The 22,974-nt window shown below is 44.5% G+C and overlaps 1 pseudogene; it reads left to right on the top strand.

Moving 5' to 3' along the window:
- Positions 1-21,273: 21,273 nt before the first annotated feature.
- LOC137350755 (U2 spliceosomal RNA) lies at positions 21,274-21,408 on the top strand (annotated as a pseudogene).
- The last annotated feature ends 1,566 nt before the right edge of the window (positions 21,409-22,974 follow it).

The following is a 22,974-nucleotide window of genomic DNA, read 5'->3' as shown; positions in this document are numbered from 1 at the left end:
TACAGCAAAGATTTTGAACTCTTTCTCTTGTATTATTCTACACTTTGTCACAAGTTCCAGACACACATTTCCAATCCGGTATCTATTCGGGTTTATTCTCCGTCCTTTTTGAAACAGTCTGTAAGCGGAGGCAGAAAGTCTCATTCACAGCATTCTGCAAGCGGATACATTTCAGATCAATCTTTGTCAAGATACCGCATCACTGATTCTAGATTGAACCTATTTGTGGGAGACAAAAGCGGAGAGAAGATTTTTACTGTCAGGTGTTGAAATGTGAGACTGAGGGTTCCTACAACAGCGGGGTTTCCAGATAATGTACTTATTAATTATTGAGGCCAAGCTTGAACAAGGGAAACAAGTGACTGAGAACTGATCTGTCAGCTTTTATTAACGGAATACAGGAAAGGGGCCGAATATGAACGCGTCCGAAATCAAAGCGCACTTGGGTCAGTGGTCAGTAATTAATTTACACAGCATTATTAAGTAGAGACACAAAGATCTCACAGACAGTGAAAGTGAATTACTCACATATAGCTGGGATAAAACAGATCACAAAGGCAATTAGAAAGTTCCAGACTTTTCATATATAAAAAACAAAACAACCCGATACCATAGAGATGAAGTTGTAGCTTTTTCAGAGAGATTGTGGGTGGCTCTTAAAAGAGCCGTTGTGTTTGGGATGTTGAACATTGAACATCAGCAAGTGCAAACCTGAAGAAAAACAACCTGAAAAAAACAGTGGGTAAGCAAACTGAACAAACTAAGATGAAATGAAATAAATAAATGCAAAAAAAGATTGTAAAAAATGTAAAAAGGAATGCAAAAAAAAAGGAAGAAAAAATAACTAAAAATGACTAAAAATTGCCATTTCAACACTCCCCCTGCTCTCATGCTCACATCTCTGTCCTGGGATTGCTGCAGTGTTCCAGTGAACATCAACGCAAGCTCGAGGAACAGCATCTCATCTACCGATTAGGCACACTACAGCCTGCCGGACTGAACATTGAGTTCAATAATTTCAGAGCATGACAGCCCCCCACTTTGCTTTCATTTTTAGTCATTTTTAGTTAATTTTTCTTCCTTTTTTTTTTGCATTCCTTTTTACATTTTTTACAATCTTTTTTTGCATTTATTTATTTCATTTCATCTTAGTTTGTTCAGTTTGCTTACCCACTGTTTTTTTCAGGTTGTTTTTCTTCAGGTTTGCACTTGCTGATGTTCAATATTCAGTGTATTCACACCTAATCTGTACTAATGCTTTGTCTTTCAACACACCATTAACATATTGTTTGCCTTTGCTCCGTGACCTTTTGGTCAGCTATGTGGCCTGGTCCAATCTGCACCTTCTCCTTTGTTATCTCTTGCCCAACCCCCACCTCACTTGTTTATAATCTGTGACTTTTCTAATATTTGTCAGTTCCGAAGAAGGGTCACTGACCCGAAACGTTAACTCTGCTTCTCTTTCCACAGATGCTGCCAGACCTGCTGAGTGAATCCAGCATTTCTTGTTTTAGTTTAAATATGATGATGCGGAAGCTAAATAGATGAATTAGACGTACGACCCATAACAGATTGAATGGATTACCGATCCGGATCATACAGTGGGGAAGAACAGTGTTGACAGTCTCCCCGACGATGAAGCAGGCGAGGTGTTGGTGTTGCTGTCCTCAGTCTTCTTCAGCCAACCAAAGTGTTAGGCCAAAGTCTAACACTCAGCTGAAGCCGAGCTTTGGGAAGCTCTCCTGTCTGAATAAGACTGACTATTTCCCTGTCGAGCACCTGTTTATATACTTTATTTCTAGGGACTGGTACCCTATGTCAATCACTTGTTCCAGCACTTCTAACCAATGAATACAGGACAGGTAACTGAAGTATCAGAGTGGCCACCCCCCCCAACTTTGTCCATCACTTTTGCTCAAGGTCATCTTTCAGTTTATCTTATACTGGAGCCCATTTTTAGCTTTCACTAGACACTTGTACTGATAACAGGGTACACAAAGTGCTAGAAGACTCCATCTATCAGTTCAGGAATGTCTATGGTGTCCAGTGGCTTCTATATGACCACCTCAGGAACAGCATACTCCTCAGCCCCTATCTTTGTTTATACCAGTGCTGACCCTCGCTGCTAAGAACTGCTTTTCTATGGGTGGCCTCATGCTCTGTCTGCTACTTTTATTTATTTAGAGATACAGCACTGAAGCAGGCCCTTCGGCCCACTGAGTCTGTGCTGACCATCAACTACCCATTTATACTAATCCTATATTCCTACCACATCCCCACACCTATACTAGGGGCAATTTATAATGGCCAATTTACCTATCAACCTGCAGGTCTTTGGCTGTGGGTGGAAACCGGAGCACCCAGCGAAAATCCACATGGTCGCAGGGAGAACTTGCAAACTCCGTACAGGCAGTACCCAGAATCGAACCGGGGTCGCTGCAGCTGTGAGGCTGCAGTGCTAACCACTGTGCCACTGTGCCGCTATAATATATTGCTATAAGCATTCGACATTATTATGAGACGAACCAGTTATTAAAGGTCCCATTTCTTACAGAATGGAACTTTGCATAAAAAGGAGGATTAGGCCACTCGGCCCTTCGAAATAGCTCTGCCATTTGATAAGATTAGGGCTGATTTCCTACCTCAACTCCATCTCACTACAATAGCACAGATCCCTTGATCACCTAAGTGTCCAAAAACCTATTAATCTCTCTCTTGAATATACGCAATGATTGAGCATCCACAGCTCTCTGGGGAAGAGAATTCCAAAGATTAACAACCATTAGAGTGAAAAAAAATCTCTTCTCAGTCCTGAATGACTGAGCCCTTCACACTGAGACTATGAGCCTTTGTTCTGGGTTTGCCAGCCAGAGGAAACAGCCTCCCAGTATCTATTGTGTCAAACCACTTAAGATTTTTATTTGTCAGTACGATTACTTGTCATTCTTCTACATTCTGGGGAATTCTAGCATAGTCTACTCGAGCTTTTCTCATACATGGATGACGTTGCCGTCTTCTGCTCAGTACGCAAACACCAAGTGTCATTACGTGCTGAGGTTCTATCTGTACCCGATGTTGAGAAGGATGGACCTGGTCACATTGCCGCGGAACGCTCCATCCAGTTGGACCGTGCCGTACCACCTATCCTTCGTGGGAAGGTTTCTGCGGAAAACACCTTTGACCACCAATCCATCAGGCAGTGGTCTGCACGGAATGTCCTCAAGGCCCTACGGGAAACATAGATGGTGGATCCGGTTGGATGGTTCCCCGAGCAGACCGCCAAAGTCATTTGGCAGAATGCCTCATCACCAGAACTTTCAAACAAGCACCAAGATGTAGCTTGGCTAGTGGTGAGAAGAGCCCTCCCCGTCAGATCCTTCCTGCACGCCTGAAGTCTCACCCCCTCCGCACAATGCCCTCGAGGTGGCTGTGGTGAGAAAGAGACGGTTGCCCACCTCCTTCTGGAATGTGTCTTTGCAAAGCAGGTGTGGAAAGAGATGCAGTGGTTTTTGTCGAGGTTCATCCCAAGCAGCTCTGTAACACAGGAATCTGTGCTCTATGGGCTGTTCCCAGGGACGCACACCGAGATAAACATCAACTACTGCTGGAGGACTATCAATTCGGTGAAAGACACCCTTTGGTCTGCCCGAAACTTGCTGGTCTTCCAGCACAAAGTGTTGTCCATGACCGAATGTTGCAGACTGGCACATTCCATGGTCCAGGACTATGTGCTGAGGGACGCACTAAAGCTTGGGGCAGCCGCAGCAAAGGCTCAATGGGGAAAGACCACTGTGTAAGTTCCCCTCATCAAGCTGAATGGAGGGGCTGGATCCATGGAAAACCCCTCGAACTTTATCTGGAAAATATTTGTGTGCTATAAAATGTAAAAATGTATCTGGCATGACAAATGAAATGGTTGTGAGGCAACTCACTCCTTTATTGAAGGAAACTGACCTCCTTTGCACTGTTTGTATTTTTTGACTTGATGCTGTTTGAAACTGTACGGTAATGTATTTTTTTTTCCAGATTTTGATGAATAAAGTATATTTTGGAAATAAAAAAAAAGTCTGGAAGAGGAAAGACCAGTGGGAAAGCTCGGGCCAAGGCCAAGTCTCGCTCCTCCCGGGCTGGACTGCAGTTCCCGGTGGGTCGTGTTCACAGGCTCCTGAGAAAGGGTAACTATGCTGAGCGTGTGGGTGCCGGAGCCCAGGTCTATCTGGCTGCTGTGCTCGAGTATCTGACCGCTGAAATCGGCGAGCTGGCCGGTAATGCGGCCCGGGACAACAAGAAGACCCGCATCATCCCCAGACACCTGCAGCTGGCGGTCCGCAATGACGAGGAGCTCAACAAGCTGCTGGGAGGAGTGACCATCGCTCAGGGCGGGGTGCTGCCTAATATCCAGGCCGTGCTGCTACCCAAGAAAACCAGCGCTCAGAGCTCTCAGAAACAGTAAAGCGGCCAAAATGTCATCTAATAAACCAAAGGCTCTTTTCAGAGCCACCGACAGTCTCTGTGAAAGGGCTGGTTACTGTCAGGAGGGAGTCAGTGATGGAGTTATTGTAACAGTGGATTGACCTGTTTCACATCTGTCCAGGTGTGTTTTCCGTTCCCTCTCTGGATTGCGCTCTGTTTCTCTCCGCACACATCCCCCTGTACCCACTCACCCCCAGTTAAATGAAGAACTGAACTACAGGGTGTCAATCAACAATTTAATAAATGCCGCCACCTTCAATTTCATAAATTCGGAGACGCTCCTGGTGCATTAATGATAAGTGGTTTGGCGCTGATGAATTAATTTAATAATGACAGTATCTGGGTCAATTCTGGTCTGTTTTTCATTTAGACAGTTTGAATTCTGTTTTTTTTTTCCTCCGGTGATCTGAGCACCGCTTCTCAATGAGAACCTGCTCATGGAACAGAGTGAGTGCAGAGTAAGAGAAGGAACTTGAAATAATCACTATCGCTAGAAAAAATGTATGAGGAACACTATTGGGACTAAAGGCTGACAGATCCCCTGGAACTGATGGCCTGCATCCTAGAGTTTAAAAGGAGTGGTTACAGTGGATGCATTGGTTGTAATCTTAAATTCCCGAGATTCTGGAACAGTCCCAGTGGATGTTAAAACCGCAAATGTGAAACCCCTATTCAAAAAGCAGGTAATGATAGGCCTGCTAGCCTAATGTCTGTCATTGGGAAAATGCTGAAATCCATGATTAAGTAAGTGGTAGCAGAACATTCAGAAAATTAAAGTACAATCATGCAGAGTCAACATGGATTTATGAAAAAGAAATCATATTTGACAAAATTATTTTTGAGGATGTAACAAGCAGGGTATATGAAGGGGAACCAGTAGATGTAGTGATCTGCTCTGATGATGCTACCTTCCATGACAGCACTTCTGATATGTCTTCCTTTTTCCTCAACAGAGGATTCCCCCCACCGTGGTTGACAGGGCCCTCAACCGTGTCGGGCCCATTTCCCGCACCTCTATCCTCACCCCTTCCCCTTCCTCCCAGAATCGTGACAGGGTTCCCCTTGTCCTCACTTTCCACCCCATCAGCCTCCATATCCAAAGGATCATCCTCCGCCATTTCCGCCACCTCCAGCATGATGCCACTACCAAACGCATCTTCCCCTCCCTTCCCCTGTCAGCATTCTGAAGGGATCTTTCCCTCCGCCACACCCTGGTCCACTCCTCCATTACCCCCACCACCTCGTCCCCTTCCCATGGCACCTTCCTCTGCAATCGCAGGAGGTGTAATACCTGCCCATTTACCTCCTCTCTCCTCACTATCCCAGGCCCCAAACACTCCTTTCAGGTTAAGCAGCAACTTATTTGTACTTCTTTCAACGTAGTATACTGTATTTGCTGCTCACAATGTGGTCTCCTCTACATTGGGGAGACCAAACGCAGACTGGATGACCGCTTTGCGAAACACCTCCGCTCAGTCCGCAAGCAGGACCCTGAGCTTCCGGTTGCTTGCCATTTCAACACTCCCCCTTGCTCTCATGCTCACATCTCTATCATGGGCTTGCTGCAGTGTTCCGGTGAACATCAATGAAAGCTCGAGGAACAGCATCTCATTTACCAATTAGGCACACTACAGCCTGCCGGACTGAACATTGAGTTCAATAATTTCATTGCATGACAGCCCCCCATTTTACTTTCATTTTTAGTTATTTTTTCTTTTTACATTTTTTTGTATGTTTATTTTATTTCATCTTAATCTGTTCAATTGGCTTACCCACTGTTTTTTTTTCATGTCTGTACTTGCTGCTATTCAATTTTCAGTCCGTTAACACCCTATCTGTACTAATGCTTTGTCTTTCAACACATCATTAACATATTGTTTGCCTTTGCTCCATGACCTTCTGGTCAGTTATTCTCTGTGACCTTGTCCTATCTGCACCTTCTCCTTTGTTATCTGTTGCCCCACCCCCGCTTTACTTGCTTATAACCTTTGACATTTCTAATATTTGCCAGTTCCAAAGACGTGTCACTGACCCGAAACGTTAACTCTGCTTCTCTCTCCACAGATGCTGCCAGACCTGCTGAGTATTTCCAGCATTTCCTGTTTTTATATCAGTAGATGTTGTTTATTTGGAGTTTAAAAGGTGTTCGATAAAGTGCCATGTAAAAGACACAAGATAAGAGCTCATGGTGTTCAGGTGTAATATATTAGCATGGATAGAGGATTGGCTAACTAACAAGAAACAGGGAATTGGGTTCAATGGGTCATTTTTCAGTTTGGCAAACTAACTAATGGTGTGCCACAGGGATCGGTGTTGGGGCCTCAACCACTTACAATCTATAATTACTGGCTTAGATGAAGGGATCGAGTGTATTGTAACCAAATTTGCTGGTGATACAAATATAGGTGGGAAAGCAAGTTGTGAGGAGGCCACAAAGAGTTTGCAAAGGGATAAAGGCAGGTTAAGTGTGTGGACAAAAATTTGGCAATGAAGTATAATGTGGGAAAATGTGAGGTTATCCACTTTGGTATGATGTGAAGAAAAGCAGAATATTATTTAAATAGAGAGAGACTGCAGAATGCTGTGGTACAGAGAATCAGGGGGTCCTTGTATATGAATCACAAAATGTTAGCATGAAAGTACAGCAAGTAATTAGGAAGGCAAATGGAATGTTGGCCTTTATTCCAAGGGGGATGGGGTATAAATGTGCAAGTTGTTGGTTCGACCACACCTTGAGTGTTGCATGCAGTTTTGGTCTCCTTATTTATGGAGAGATATATTTGCATTGGAGGTCGTTCAGGCAAGTACCACTAGGTTGATTTCTGGGATGAAGGTGTTGTGTTATGTGGAAAGGTTGACCTGGTTGTGGTGCACTCATTGGAGTTTAGAAGAATGAGAGTCAATCTTATTGAAATACATAAGATTCTGAGGGGGCTTGACAGGGTATTTACTGAGATGATGTTTCCCCTCATGAGGGAATCAAGAACTCGGGGGAACAGTTTCAAAATAAGGGGTCTCATTTTCGATGTAGTTGAGGAGGAATATCTTCTCTCAAAGGGCTGCTATTCTTTGGAATTCTCTACCCAAGAGGATGGTGGAGACTGGTCATTGAATATATTCAAGGCTGAGTTAGACTGACTTTTGATCTACAAGGGAATGAAGGGTTATAGGGGCAGGCAGGATAGTGAAGTTGAGGCCATGATTAGATCTGCCATGATCTTATTGAATGGTGGAGCAGGCTCAATTGGTGGAATGGCCTAATCCTGCTCCTAGTTATTATGTTCTTATGTTATAATGCCAGGTGGAAATAAAATCCTGACTTATGCATACATCCCTGCTCCAGCAGGTATTCCCATTCATGGAGCAGTGCAGATGTTGAGTTGTTCCTGGATGTCACTAACTTGTTGTAAAACTACCAAAGAAAACCTGATCAGCAGAAGCTGAGTGCTGCAGTGGAATCAGACACTGACACTCTTTGTATTACTGATCATCCTTTGTGGTTGGTCATAATGATTATTAATTGAAATATTACATTCATGTTATGCCGAAAACCACACCTGCCAAAAATGAGACATATTAATTTTGTCGTATGAACTGTTATGGACTTCAAATACCTTGTTTAAAAAGACCACAACAATGGCTGAAAATATGGCTGCACATTTGCATTCTAAAAGACTAAACAAGACAGTGGGAGTGCTCCCTGATTCAATTAGCCAGATGGGGTTGTCAATGGAGATGATCAAGAGACATTGAATGTGTAAGATACTGCATTACGCTCCCCCCTCCCCATGCAACCCTCCCCCCACGCACCACCACACTCCACTCTCCCAGCAGACAATCAAACAATGCCGGAGAGGCAGAAGTTGTTTCCAATTCAGCCCAACTCAGTACTGCTGAAAGGTAGGTCCATTGATCTCAGTTCAAAATCACACCCACTATCAGATTGAAAGGCACCGGATCAATCTCACAAAAGTGCAGCCTAAGCTACAAATTAAATATGAGGTAGAGCAGCTGATGGAAAGGTACAGAATGAATCCTAAGAATGTAGACCAGAGTGCAGACTGAGAGACAGATTACAATGTAGTACAAACATCTCATACAGTATCAAAAGGAAAGTTACAGTATTATGCCAATTAGTGCAGACTGCACTACACATTACATACCAATCCAATAATCTCTGTCAGAGCTGTATTGAAAGATAGAGTATCAATTCAATGATTCTAATTATACTGAGCACAGCATTTGTGAGTTTGAAATATATGTCATCATTCACAAATGTGTTCAGAGTTACAGACTAAATACTCATCCAAAACAAACAGAGATGAGGAGAAATTTCTTTACTCAGAGGGTTGTTAAACATTCGGAATTCTCTACCCCAGAGAACTGTGGAAGCTCAGTCATTGAGTATGTTTAAAGCAGAGATTGACAGATTTCTAAATACAAATGACATAAGGGGATATGAGGATAGTGTGGGAAAAAAGGCATTGAAGTGGATGATCAGTCCTGATCCTATTGAATGGCAGAGCATGCTGGGTGTCCTGCTCCTATGTTCCTAAAACTCTCATACCACAACTCAATAAAACACACAGTTAAAATGAGGCAAATTGTGATACATTATGGCGTTAAACAAATAGTTCTCAATACCATCCCTGAGATACATATTAAGTACTGGTACAGAGGAATCCTGCACCAGAGTCTCATAGATACAGAATGTACCACACTTGTAGACAATACCAGTAGCTGAGAGATACAAAATTAATTCCACTTTAACTGACTGTCCCAGAAACAGACACATAAAAAGTGAATTGTAACACACATTAAGTACCAGAGACTGCCAAATGCAGAATGAGCTCTGGATGTGCACATGCAGACTGTACCAGAAATTGACTAATACTGAATGGGACCCACACTCATACGTTGTACCAGAGACTAACAGCTAAAGAATAAATCCAACATTCACTTCCAGTACCAGAAAATAATATATGCATAACAGATATCACTCACATACACTAGCAGAGACTGACAGACAACAGAATGAATCCCACAATCTCATTCAGTACCAGATACTAACAGGTACAGAATTACTCCCATACACACTGTACTAGGCACTGAAAGACATAGGAGGAATTGTACATTCACATTCAATAGCAAACACTGACAGATACTGTAGGAGTCACATGCTCACAGTGAGTACCAGATACTGTTGAAAAGAGAATTAATCCCACACTTGCATTCATTGCAAGAGACTGACAGATACATAAATGATATCCATACTCACATCGGAGACTGACATGCAGAACTTGAACCACACCCATACATAGTACCAAAACCTGAAAGGTATTAAATCAATAAAACAATCAGTATCTTACACATTCAATAAAACAGTGCCAAAGACTGACAGAGGTCACTTGCATAGAATAGCAGAGATTTTCATGGACAGAATGATCTTATTTCACATTCAGTCTGGATATTGACCAATACACAATGAATCCTATGATCATACTCAATACCAAGTTCAGACAGACACCATATATATCCCCCACTTATTCACATTATCATAGACTGACAGACACAGAGTGAGTCACAAAATCAATTAATTTCAGAGACCAGCAGATAGAGAATTAATCTCACTCTCACAGAAAGAACCAGAGACTGACAAATATACAATGTGACCCAAGCTCACATAAAGTGACAGACAGGTAATTAAAACCACACACATACATAATACCTTAGACTTACACATAGCGAATTAATCAAACAATCACATTCTGACTGTAAGACTGGTGCATACAGAATGAATCTCACACTCACATTTAGTTCCAGACACTGACAGATACAGAATGATATCCACATTCACCCACAGGAGCAGATAAATACAGAAGCTGCACATTCACATACAATACTCATGATTGACATACAGAATGAATCACACAATCACATTTAGTTCCATAGACACACTGAAATAATCTCACACTCAGGCACAGTACCACAGACAGATAGATTTAGAATTAAATTTGCTGTCATACAATGTACCAGAAAGTGTGACAAAATTAATCTCATACAGTACAAAAGATTGATGGAATTTGTCCCACACTCATTGTAATAGGTTTTAAGTAAGTGAAGTGGGGATGGCGGAGGGGTGGGGAGAGGGGGTAGGTGGAGGTGGGGAAGAGAACAAAAGGGAAGGTGTGTGTTCAGGCAGGAGACGGTTGCCCACCTCCTCCTGGAATGTGTCTTTGCAAAGCAGGTATGGAAAGAGATGCAGTGGATTTTGTTGAGATTCATCCCAAGCAGCTCTGTAACACAAGAGTCTGTGCTCTACGGGCTGTTCCCAGGGACGCGCACGGAGATAAACATCAACTGCTGCTGGAAGACTATCAATTTGGTGAAAGATGCCCTTTGGTCTGCACAAAACGTGCTGGTCTTCCAGCGCAAAGAGTTGTCCACCACCAAATGTTGCAGACTGGCACATTCCAAGGTTCAGTACTACGTGCTGAGGAACGCACTAAAGCTTGGGGCAGCCGCAGCAAAGGCTCAATGGGGAAAGACCAATGTGTAAGGTCCCCCCACCAAGCTGAACGGAGGGACTGGATCCATGGAAAACCCCTCGAACTGTATCCGGAAAATTTTTGTTTGCTATAAAACGTATATGGCATGAAAAATGAAATGGAAGGGTGGTGAGGCAACTCACTCCTGTATTGAAGGAAACTGATCTCCTTTGCACTGTTTGTATTTTTTGACTTGGTGCTGTTTGGAACTGTTTTGTAATGTATTTTTTTTACAGATTTTTATGAATAAAATATATTTTGGAATTTTAAAAAAAGTTTTAGGGCAGGAGAGATTAACTGACAAGCAGGTCATGCGGCAAAGACAAAGAGAGAGTGCTAATGATGCAGTGAAGGACAAAACATTAGTGTACAGACAGTGTTAATGACAGAATAATGAACAGCTCTCTCCAAAAGCACAAACTTGAAAAACCAAGATTCAGGCAGGAACATGGTAACAAAAAATTATCAATCAAAATAAAATAAAATAATAAAAAAAGATCCAGCCATGCTCTGAAATTATTTTACTCAATGTTCAGTCCGGAAGGCTGTTGAGTGTCTGATCAGAAAATGAGGTTCTGTTCCTGGAGCTTGCTTCACTGGAACACTGCAGCAGGCCGAGGACAGAAATGTGGGCATGAGAACAGTGTGGTGAATTGAATTGGCAAGCAACCTGAAGCTTGGGTTCATGCTTGCAGATTGTCCGGAGATGTTCCGCAAAGCAGTCACCCAATCTACGTTTGGTCTCCCCAGTGTAGAGGTGCCACATTGTGAGCAGCGAATACAGAAGACTAAATTGAAAGAAGTACAAGTAAATCGCTGCTTCACCTGGAAGGAGTGCTTGGGGCCTTGGATGGTGAGGAGAGAGGAGGTAAAAGGGCAGGATCTATGCCTCCTGCGATTATATGGGAAGAGGCCATGGGAAGGGGAATGCTGACAGGGCAGTGGAGGGGAAGATGTGTTTCGTAATGGCATCATGCTGGAGGTGGCAGAAATAGTGGAGGATGATCCTTTGGATGTGCAGGCAGGTCGGGTGGAACTTGGTTGCAGTTCTGGGAGGGAGGGGAAGGGATGAGGGCAGAAGTGCAGGAAATGGGTCAGACACGGTTGAGGGCCCTGTCAACCACAGTGTGGGGGAATCCTCGGTTGAGGAAAAAGGAAGACATATCAGAACTGCTGTTGTCGAAGGTTGCATCATCAGAAATGATGTGTCAGAGATGGAGAAACTGGGAGAATGGAATGGAGTCCTTACAGGAAGCAGGGTGTGAGAAAGTGTAGTCAAGGTAACTGTGGGAGTCGGTGGGCTTAGAAAGAATATTAGCGGACAGCCTTAAATTCAGAGATGGAGACAGAGAAGTCACAAAGGGAAGGGAAGTGTCGGAGATAGATCATGTGAAGGTGAGGGAAGGGTGGAAATTGGAAGCAAAGTTGATGAAGTTTTCCAGTTCCGGGCGGGAGCAGGAAATGACACTGACACAGTCATCATTCTACCGGAAAAAGAGCTGGGGTGTGGGGCCCTGAGTAGGACTGGAGAAAGGAATGTTTGACATACACCACGAAAAGACAGGCATAACTAGGACCCATGTGGGTAACCATGGCAACACCTTTTATGTTATTCTCTGAGTAACACACCTCCTGATTCACCAAACCGTGTCCACCATCTACAAGGCACAAGTGAGGTGTGTAATGGAATACTCTTCACTTGCCCAGCTGAGTTCAGCTCTAACTTCACTCTGGAAGCTCGACCCCATCCAGGACAAAGTAGCTCACTTGATCAACACCCCGTCCACCACCTTAAATATTCACTCCTTCCACCACTGGTGCACAGTGGCAGCAGTGTTTACAATCCTAGACAGCACCTTCCAAACACGTGAACTCGACCACCATTTTTAAAAATTCATTCATGGGATGTGGGTGTTGCTGGCTAGGCCAGCATTTATTGCCCATCCCTAATTGCCCTGGAGAAGGTGGTGGTGAGCTGCCTTCTTGAACCGCTGCAGTCCATGTGAGGTAGGTACACTCACAGTGCCGTTAGGAAGGGAGTTCCAGGGCTTTGACCCAGTGACAGTGAAGGAACGACAATATAGTTCCACATCAGGATAGTGTGTGACTTGGAGGGGAACTTGCTGGTGGTGGTGTTCCCATGCATTTGCTGCCCTTGTACTTCTAGTTGGTATAGGTTGTGGGTTTGGAAAGTGCTGTCTAAGGATCCTCGGTGCATTGCTGCAGTGCATCTTGTAGATGGTGCACACTGCTGCCACTGTGCGCGCTGGTGGAGGGAGTGAATGTTTGTGGATGGGGTGCCAATCAAGTGGGCTGCTTTGTCCTGCATGGTATCAAGCTTCTTGCATGTTCTTGGAGCTGCATCCATCCAGGCAAGTGGAGAGTGTTCCATCACGTTCCTGACTTGTGCCTTGTAGATGGTCGACAGGCTCTGGGAAGTCAGGAGGAGACTTACTCGTTGCAGGATTACTAGCCTGTGACCTGCTCTTGTAGCCACAGTATTTTGTGGCTACTCCAGTTCAATTTCTGGTCAATGGTAGCCCCTAGGATGTTGATAGTGGGGGATTCGGCAATGGTAATGCCATTGAATGTCAAGGGAGATGCTTAGATTCTCTCTTGTTGAAAGTGGTCATTGGATAAGTCCTGGATACTGTCGAGCACTTGTTGCATTTCTACACAGACTGCTTCAGTATCTGAGGAGTCACGAATGGTGCTGAACACTGTGCAATTATCAGCGAAAATCCCCACTTCTGACCTTATGATTGAAGAAGGTTATTGATGAAGCAGCTGAAGATGGTTGGGCCTAGGACACTACCCTGAGGAACTCCTGCAGTGATCTCCTGGAGCTCAGATGATTGACCTCCAACAACCACAACCATCTTCCTTTTTGCTAGGTATGTCTCTAACCAGCGGAGAGATATCCCCCTGATTCCTTAGAAGGACAAGAGCAGCAGACACATGGGAATACTACAATCAGCAACCTCCCCTCCAATCCACATCCTGACTTGGAACTATTTTGCCGTCCCTTCCCTAGGGCATATCAAAATCCTGGAACTCCCTCCCTAATAGCACTGTGTGTGTACCTATAACATATGGACTGCAGTGGTTCAAGTAGGCAGCTCACCAAAACCAGGGCAATTAGGGATGGGCAATAAATGATGGTCTTGCCAGCGATGCTTACATCCCATGAAAAAAAATAACAAAAATAAAATGGAGTGAAAATCTCTATGAAAGAAATCTTTATAAAACTCTGCAATCAGTCCATGTGACCAGGGGATCCCCACCCCCTTCATTCCAGTTCCTGCTAATTTTACTTGCATTGATTCCACTTCATTGTCACACACGATTCTCTCATCCTCCTTTAAACCCTCTTCAATAAAACCACTCACTTTCCATCAACAATTTGCAAATGGATTCATTTATGATGCTGGAACATTCCTCACACAGAAATTATTCAACTCAGTAAAAACATTCTTACAGCTGATAACTTTGCTACCAATTGAAGGACTGTCTAATGTGGTTATCAAGTCAGAGTGAAAAGTTTATTAAACTTGGTTCCATTCAATCCAGCTGTCATAAACTTTGAACCTTTATTCATTTTATAAACAGTATTTGAAGGGTCTCGGTAACAATGTTCAGTGTTGATGAGAGTGGGGTCTGGGTGAGAAGCTGCTGAGTGTGACAGGGTCAGGACTGAATGCAGGAAGTTCTCGAACAGTCTCTCTCTCTCTTTCTCCCTCTCTATTGCTGAAGGGATTGAGTTGATTGACAACTGGCGGCTGCTGGTATTTGAATAAATGAAGTTCCTTCCAACCATTTTTTGATTGACAGCTACACAGAACTTTTTTGTCCCAGGACACAAAAATGAACAGAAGTGGATCAGTGTAGGATGATTCTCGGTCTGTATAAAAGGGGTGTGATTTCAGCTGCCACGGTCCAGTGGTTAAAGTTTTCAACATTGAAATCCACTGGACTTATCCCAGTTTGGTTTGAGTCCTGCTCACAGAGGATCTATTCAGTGATTTTAATTATTTTAAATCTTTAATCCTCTATTTCCACAAAACGCAGGCACTGAAATAACTCATACTCCTCACCATTGCTATCCATTATACAGGTAGTGGCTGCATGGTCTAATGGAGACACACTCGGAGGGCTCTGGGAGACGTTTCTTCTCGGGTTTTCGGGATCTTTTGGTCTACCAACAGCAACCGGATGTCTGCAGAGGAACTCGGAGTGCCAGGCCGCTCAGAGGACAGACTTCCCAGGATCAATTTTAATTAGGGGACAAAATATCAGTGGAAGAGAACATAAAAGGTCCGAGGATCGAGGCTGAAATTCCCGATGTTTTGGAAGAAACCTGCAGATGTGGGACGTTAATATTTGCTCGGTGCAAATTCACTTTAGTCCGTTATTGTGTCCTGCGACAAACAAATGGCTGGCAGCTGTCAATCCAAAAAATAAAAATCAGAAGATTCTGGCAATTTCCACCCTTACAGCTCTCAGCAGTCTTGGTTCCATCCCATCCAGTCCTAATGACTTATCAACATGAAGTACAGCCAGCCGTTCCAGTATCTCCTATTTATTAGAACGTGCTGACTGAGCTGTGTCTTCATCACTTCTGGGCAATCAGACAGTTCACCCTTCATTCTGTTCTGATTCACTTTCCCAAAGCAGATCTACAGATTCTCAAATCTGGGGATAAGGATTTCTTATTTGCTTCCTTTCAGTTTTTATCATTCTCAACTGACAATATAATCCAAAACTCGGACAAATCCTCCACCTTGCATCGTGTCCCAGACTCAGTAGAAAGCAGCACATAGTGACATGAACACACTGACAGATACAATCCGTCACACTCTGATTCAGTGAGATTAATGTCAAGAGTGGTTTCCAGATCAAATGCAATGATGAACAAATTTCTCTCAAAGGAGGTGTGGTTGACTGAGGTACCTTTATAGTATTTGCAGTGAATTTCTGTACAAGAAGGGACAATCGTCAAACATCCATTCCGAAATCCTTCGCTCAGCAAAGACAGATCGAGTCCTGTTTTAAATAAAAACAGAAAGTGCTGGAAATATTCAGCAGGTCTGGTAGCATCTGTGCAGAGAGCAGCAGAGTTAACATTTCAGCAGTTCTGATAAAATGTCACAGACCTGAAAGGTTCACTCTGCTTCTCTGTCCACAGATGCCACCAGACCCGCTGAGTATTTCCAGCACTTTCTGTTTTCATTTCAGATTTCCAGCATCTGCAGTATTTTGATTTTGTTACTGTCCTGTCTTATTGTGCTGCTCAATAAAGTAGTTGGAAAACCAAGTTACAGTAAGGCTTTAAGGGGATTTGAATCCAGGATTGATCTGTTCATTAAAGAGGTGCTTCGACCAACTAAATCAAAGGGTCAAAATACAGTGTTTGAGTTTTTTGAGCTACAGATTAGTGCAGATCTTTCTAGCTGTGCTGAACATTGATTTCCATCTCCGGGTTCTTTCTGAGTCTGTGAGTTTGCAGTTCTTTGCGAGTGAGTGCCAGACATGAAGATATGTTTAGACGATTTCTCGTAAGTCATTTGCATCTCCATATTTTTCTGAAATTTGTACAAACACATTAAATGAGGGAATCACATAAGTCACGCCGTGAAATTTCTCCACAAAACACTGAAAGGTGACAGTGTTTATTGTGAGGGGTTTCCACTTATTCAGACACATATCTAGTAAAAGTGATCAGGACGTGATTCACATATGTAGTGTATTTGTATATTATGCTAATAATGTAATGACGTGATGATGTAATGGCGTGAATAAACACTTATTTGAACTGGCCATATTTGGTGTCCATTTCCTCTGCTGGACCCACCTGAAAATATTAGAGAAAATGGCAACTAGGGGAAGATAAAGTCTGTAAATATAGGCAGAAAACAGCAGCAGGGACTGCAGTAAACAAGATCAGCCTGGTGACTTAGTTGCTCGGACAGTGGAGAATTTAGCTGGGTTGTGGGCAGCCTGAGCCTCAGACTATCTCCTGAGTTGAATAGGATACCGCAGGGTCTTCGTGCTCATTGAGGAAATTTGGCTGTACCCATGGGATACAGCTGAAAGATGGCAACGTATGAGAGGGTTTGAGCAACATTCCGTTCCTGTATTGAAAGAATGGGCATGTTCTTAGAGTTAAGAATATTTTGGGACTGGTAGGTGAGGCGGTCAAGACTCAGAATAAGGCAATTCCTGAGCAAAAGAAAACAATTTTGCTTGTGGAAATTGGCCTGGAAGTGTATGGCATGCTGACAAAGCTTCCTGCTCTGAACAAAGCAAAATATGTGCCAGTCAAAACAAAATCACCAAGTTGGAGGAACATTTCAATCCTAAGCCACTAGAGATAGCAGAATGCTACAAATTTGGAACCAGAAATCAGAAAAGTAGTGAAGCAGTTGGTGAGTATATTGTGGCACTGAAGAATTTTTATTACGTTGCAACTTTGGCACATTCTTAGACCATGCATTATGAGACATATTTGTGTGTGGATTTGGTGAACAAAAGAATCCAATCGAAGTTACTAAACACACAAAATCTTACATTTGAGATTGTGTGTAAGATTGCTGTTTCCATGGAGATGGCATCAAAGAATGTTAGGGAATTTTATCCCATGCTGGTAACTAGTACAGGCTTCTGTCCACTGTTAAAGTGCTTCAGCCAAGTCTAAAGTGGACAGACATAGCCAGAAGAGTGCCAATGATAGCAGTTTAGTGTTGTTATCACCAAAAGGGCAACCACACAGCACAATCATGTCAGTACAGAAATGCAAAATGTTTTAATTGTCAAGCAGAGGCCAAAGAAGGAAAGGGAACTAATTCCAGTGGTAATGGAAAACAGTGATGTTATAAGGGTGGAGTTCACAATCTTGAAGTGAATCCAGAGTGCCTAACCAAAGAGGAGCAAGGGCTTTACAGCATTTATGCCACTAGCAATCACTCAAATGACGCAGACTTTTGTACAATGTTGTTGGTAAATAAACAGCAAATTGCTACAACCATGGATTGCTCCATCATGAATAGAGAAATGTATGGGAGCAAAGTCAGTGATGTACCTCTAACTGAGAGCACAGCTCAATTGAAAACCTACTCTGGTGAGGTGTTAGCAATGTGTTGGCAAATGGAGTGTAATGTGCAACATAAGGGCAGGCCCCTCAAGATACCTGTTTTTTATTCATTATTTCATGGGAGGCGGGCATCACTGGCAAGGCCAGCATTTATTGCCCATTCCTAATTGCCCTTGACAACTGAATTGCTTGCTAGGTCATTTCAGAGGACAGGTGAGAGTAAACCACATTGTTGTGGGCCAGCATCACATACAGGCCAGACCAGGTAAGCACAGCAGATTGCCTTCTGTAAAGGGTATGAGTGAACCAGATGGGTTTTAATGAAAATCAATTATAGTTGCATGGCACCACTGCTCAGATTTTATATTATTCATTAATGAATTGAATCTGAATTCCACCAGCTGCCATGGTGGGATTTAAACCCATATCCCCAGGGCATTAGTCTGAGTCGTGAGATTATCAGTTCAGTGACATTACTGCTATGCCAGCCTCTCCCCTACAAGGTAGTGAGATATGTCAACAAACCAATAATAATGGGGAAAGACTGGCTTTGAAAGCTGAAGTTAGACTGGAAGCATGTTTTTTCATGTGGTGTACCTTGGCCTGAAAATCAATGAAAAGAACTCCAGCCAGTGAAAGAGAAGATAGAGGCTATGGTCAAAGCCCCAAAGACAAAAAGATGTGTCTGAGCTTAGATCTTTTCTCGGCATGGTCCAATACTACTCACAATTTCTGCCTGAGCATGCAATGGTGTTAGCTCCACTACATAAGTTGTTGAAGAAAGATGTGAAATGGAAATGGTCAAAAACACAAGATGCTAATGATGCATGTAAGAGAAGCTCGATCAGTGACACACTACACATTCATTACCACACAAATGGTGAACTGAAGCTAGCTTCAAAATATGGAGTTGGAGCAGTAATCAGTCATGTTGTGGATCATGGCCGCTGCAAAGGCTCAATGGGGAAAGAACACTGTGTAAGGTCTTCCCACCAGAGTGAACTTAGTGGCTGGACCCATGGGAAACCCCTCGGGCTGTCTACACCAACATGGGTCTGCTGTAAAATGTACATGGCATGTAAAATGGAATGGAAGGGTTGTGAGGCAACTCACTCCTGTATCGAAGAAAACTGATTTCCTTTGCGCTTTTTGGAATGTCAACTTGGTGCTGTTTTGGACTGTTTTGTAAAGCTTTTTTTAAACAGATTTTTATGAATGGAGTATACTTTTGGGAAAAAGTGTCTGGCAGAGGTGAAGGATGCAAGGGACCTGGCAAAGGCAGAGCAAAGCGGCACCGCAAAGTGCTTCGTGATAATATCCAGGGCACCACCAAACCAGCAATCCTCCGCCTGGCTCGCCGTGGCGGGGTCAAGCGGATCTCGGGTTTGATCTATGAGGAGACTCGCGGGGTGTTGAAAGGTTTCCTGGAGAATGTGATCAGGGATGCGGTCACCTACACTGAGCACGCCAAGCGCAAGACGGTCACTGCCGTGGATGTGGTGTACGCTCTGAAACGGCAGGGCCGCACTCTCTGCGGATTCGGCGGCTGAGAAAACAGCCCCTTTCCCACAAACACACAACAAGAGCCACCCACCGCCTCACAGAGAGAGCAGTGACCTGGAAACGGGAGATGGGATAGGCTGTTCAGAACTGACTGGAATAAATCTGTACTGTGTTCGGGTATAAAACTGGAATCCCCGAGTTTGACATTTCATTTGCAGCAAGGATGTGCAGTGGATTTGATTTTGTAAACGGGCTGTGTAAACAGTGCCTGAGGCTCGACAGTTAGTTATTTCCCCAGTCGACACATGCCCTCAGTGAAAAGCCACATCACTCCTCCAGAATCACTCATTGTTTTCAAAGAATTTCAAAATGATTTCGCTGCAATGAGGGAATCCGGGAGTTTTGCAGCAGCCGTTAAATCGGTCACTGGAACCAGACCCACTTGTGATGTTATTTCCCCCCAGACGGTGTTTCCTGCACTGAAACTGACAGGGTTTGTGAAACTGACCAATTTCCAAAATATACTTTATTCATAAAAATCTGTAAAAATTAGATTGCCAAACAGTTTCAAACAGCACCAAAAAATACAAACATTGCAAGGGAGATCATTTTCCTTCAACACAATCATGAGTTGCTTCACAACCCTTCCAGTTCACATTTGTCATGCCAATTACAGTTTTACATTTACAGCAAATGAAAATTTTCCCGATACAGTTCGAGGGGTTTCCCATGGATCCAGCCCCTCAGTTCAGCCTGGTGGGGGGACCTTACACTGTGGTCTTTCCTCATTGAGCCTTTGCTGCGGCTACCCCAAGCTTTAGTGCATCCCTCAGCACGTAGTCCTGGTCCTTGGAATGTGCCAGTCTGCAACATTCGGTGGTGGACAACTCCTTGCGCTGGAAGACAGCAAGTTTCGGGCAGACCAAAGGGCGTCTTTCACCGAATTGATAGTCCTCCAACAGCAGTTGATGTCTGTCTCGGTGTGTGTCCCTGGGAACAGCCCGTAGAGCACAGACTCCTGTGTTACAGAGCTGCTTGGGATAAACCTCGACATAAACCAATGCATCTCTTTCCACACCTGCTTTGCAAAGACATATTCCAGGAGGAGGTGGGCAACCGTCTCTTCCCCACCACAGCCACCGTGGGGGCATTGCGCGGAGGGGGCGAGTGTAGGTGTGCGATTTCCTGTCAAAAGCCTTCTCCTGGTCCAGGCTAATGAGGCAGGTGTCCACCCTCCTGTCCCGTACATAGGCGATCGTATCCCTGAGTAGCACGAGACTATCAGAGATCTTCCTGCCGGGTACAGTACAGGTCTGGTCAGGGTGAATCACCAACTCCAGAGCAGACTTGACTCGACTGGCTATGACTTTGGACAGAGTTTCAGCTCAGTCATTCAGGGACCTGGAATTCACACAGTTTGAGCCCACGCTTACCCAAACCCACTTCTGATTGGTCACCCTCTTCTTATTCACATGTCTTAACCAATCGCAGAGCCTTGAATTAGAAAATGCAGCCAAGCATTGGCTTAAATTGTCGACCTGACAGAATATTTTAAATCGAAAAAGCCTCCAATTTTAGTGCAGTAAAGAAGCGAATTCCTGGAAAATCTATGTCCAGTAGCTTGGGGTCCAGGCAACTGAAGGCAGGACCGCCAGTGGTGGAGCTTCTCAGCCTTTTGGCTAAGATCAAGTGTAGTATCTGTTCTTATCAGTACTTACTTGGCAGAGGAGAAACCATGATCAGTGGCTTTTGATCCTGGGTAGGCTTTGAGTAAAATGGCTATAACCAATCTTTGAGCTTCAGGCCAGGGAGTGCGGAACACCATTCGGGTGGTGGTGAAGGACAAGGAAGGAGATGCACTGGTCGATCGCACCTTCTTCATCAAGAAAATCCTCATCGATTGCTGTGGATTTCAAGCTATGGACCTCTTCTGCCTGCAGGATTTCCCCAGCAGTGGGTATATCGACATGACATTCAAGAATGTGGCGGGATGCATCAAGTTCCTGAAGGCGTTCAAGGAGAAAGGGGACCGGGCGCCGCTGTCGATCCTCACAGTGGAGCCGCTCTTCACACTTCCGTCACAACGTGACCGGGTGGTGACAATTCACCTCTACAACCCCCATGTTCCGGTGGTGGATGTACTCACCTTTCTCGCCAGGTACGTCGAGTTGGCCAGCACTGATGTCAAGGACCCCTTTGGGATTTGGACCAATAAGCGGCAAGTCAAGGTGACCTTGAAGGTCGATGCCAATGGAGCCATCATCCACCCTCCCTCCAGCTTCGCTATCAGGGGAAGTCGAGGCTTCTTGGTCTACGCTGGGCAGCCCAAAGTTTGTAGCACCTGTGGCAAATCTGGTCACGTGGCAGCTAACTGCAGCACGGTTGTCTGCAAGAACTGCAAGAAGGAAGGCCATCAGACCAAGGACTGTAAGCAGACTAAGTGTTGCAACTTGTGCGGTGCGGCAGGCCATCTCTACAAAACCAGCCCCAAACGCTGCCTCAGTTATGCTCAGGCGGCAAGGTCCAAGGAAAGGCCGGGAGAAGGTTCGACGAAGGCGTCCGGTGTTGGAAAGGAGACAAGCAACCTTCTCTGCAGTGAGGAACTTCTACCTGAGAAGGAGAAGAAAGGGAAGGCAACTGAAACCAGCAACCCGGCACCGACCCTGCACCCGGAAACCCCTCCTCCACAGACAGAATCAATGGAGGAGGAGGCAGCAGATGGACAAACCGGTCAGTGGCAGTTTGTCCAAAGGAAAACCACAAAGAAAAGACCTCCAAAAGCGGAACAGGCCACCACCCAAACCAGTGGCAAGAGGAGGCTACCGTCTGAGACAGACTACAGCAGCTCCTCTTCACTGGATGAGGAAGTGCCGGAGCGACAGCACCTTCAAAAGAAGCGGCAGAACTCAAAAGGAGCTGGAAGATAAAGCCCCCCAGCCCCCGGGTACTGGAAGCTGTGATGGGCCTGTCAAGCCCCAAACCCAAAGCGCCACACCTAGCGACATGGCCAACACATCCCAGCTCTGGGACACTGAGAGCAAAGACACATCTGGCGCACTTCAGCTCTGGGAAGCCGGCAGCAGTGATGTTTTCGAGGAGGAACAGAGGGGAACAGCAGAGAACAGCCCAATCCCTGCTGCCAACAAGACCCCCGCCCCCCCACCGATGTCACCTCAGTGGAAGAAACCCTGCATGAAAAACCAGGAGGGGTTTCTGAGCCCAACGAGTGTGAAACAGCTTGCGTACACTATGGGTATACAGGAACATCCTGAAGGACTGGGACTAGCAAGGACAAATGGTATGGGAAGCAACAACCAACTTTTAAAAAATGGGTATAAGGATTGCTTCAATTAATGTGCG

Source organism: Heterodontus francisci, chromosome 35 (genome assembly GCF_036365525.1).
Source record: "Heterodontus francisci isolate sHetFra1 chromosome 35, sHetFra1.hap1, whole genome shotgun sequence".
NCBI lineage: Eukaryota > Metazoa > Chordata > Chondrichthyes > Heterodontiformes > Heterodontidae > Heterodontus > Heterodontus francisci.
The sequence above is the reverse complement of the archived record's forward strand: the minus strand, read 5'-3'. Positions and strand labels throughout refer to the sequence as shown.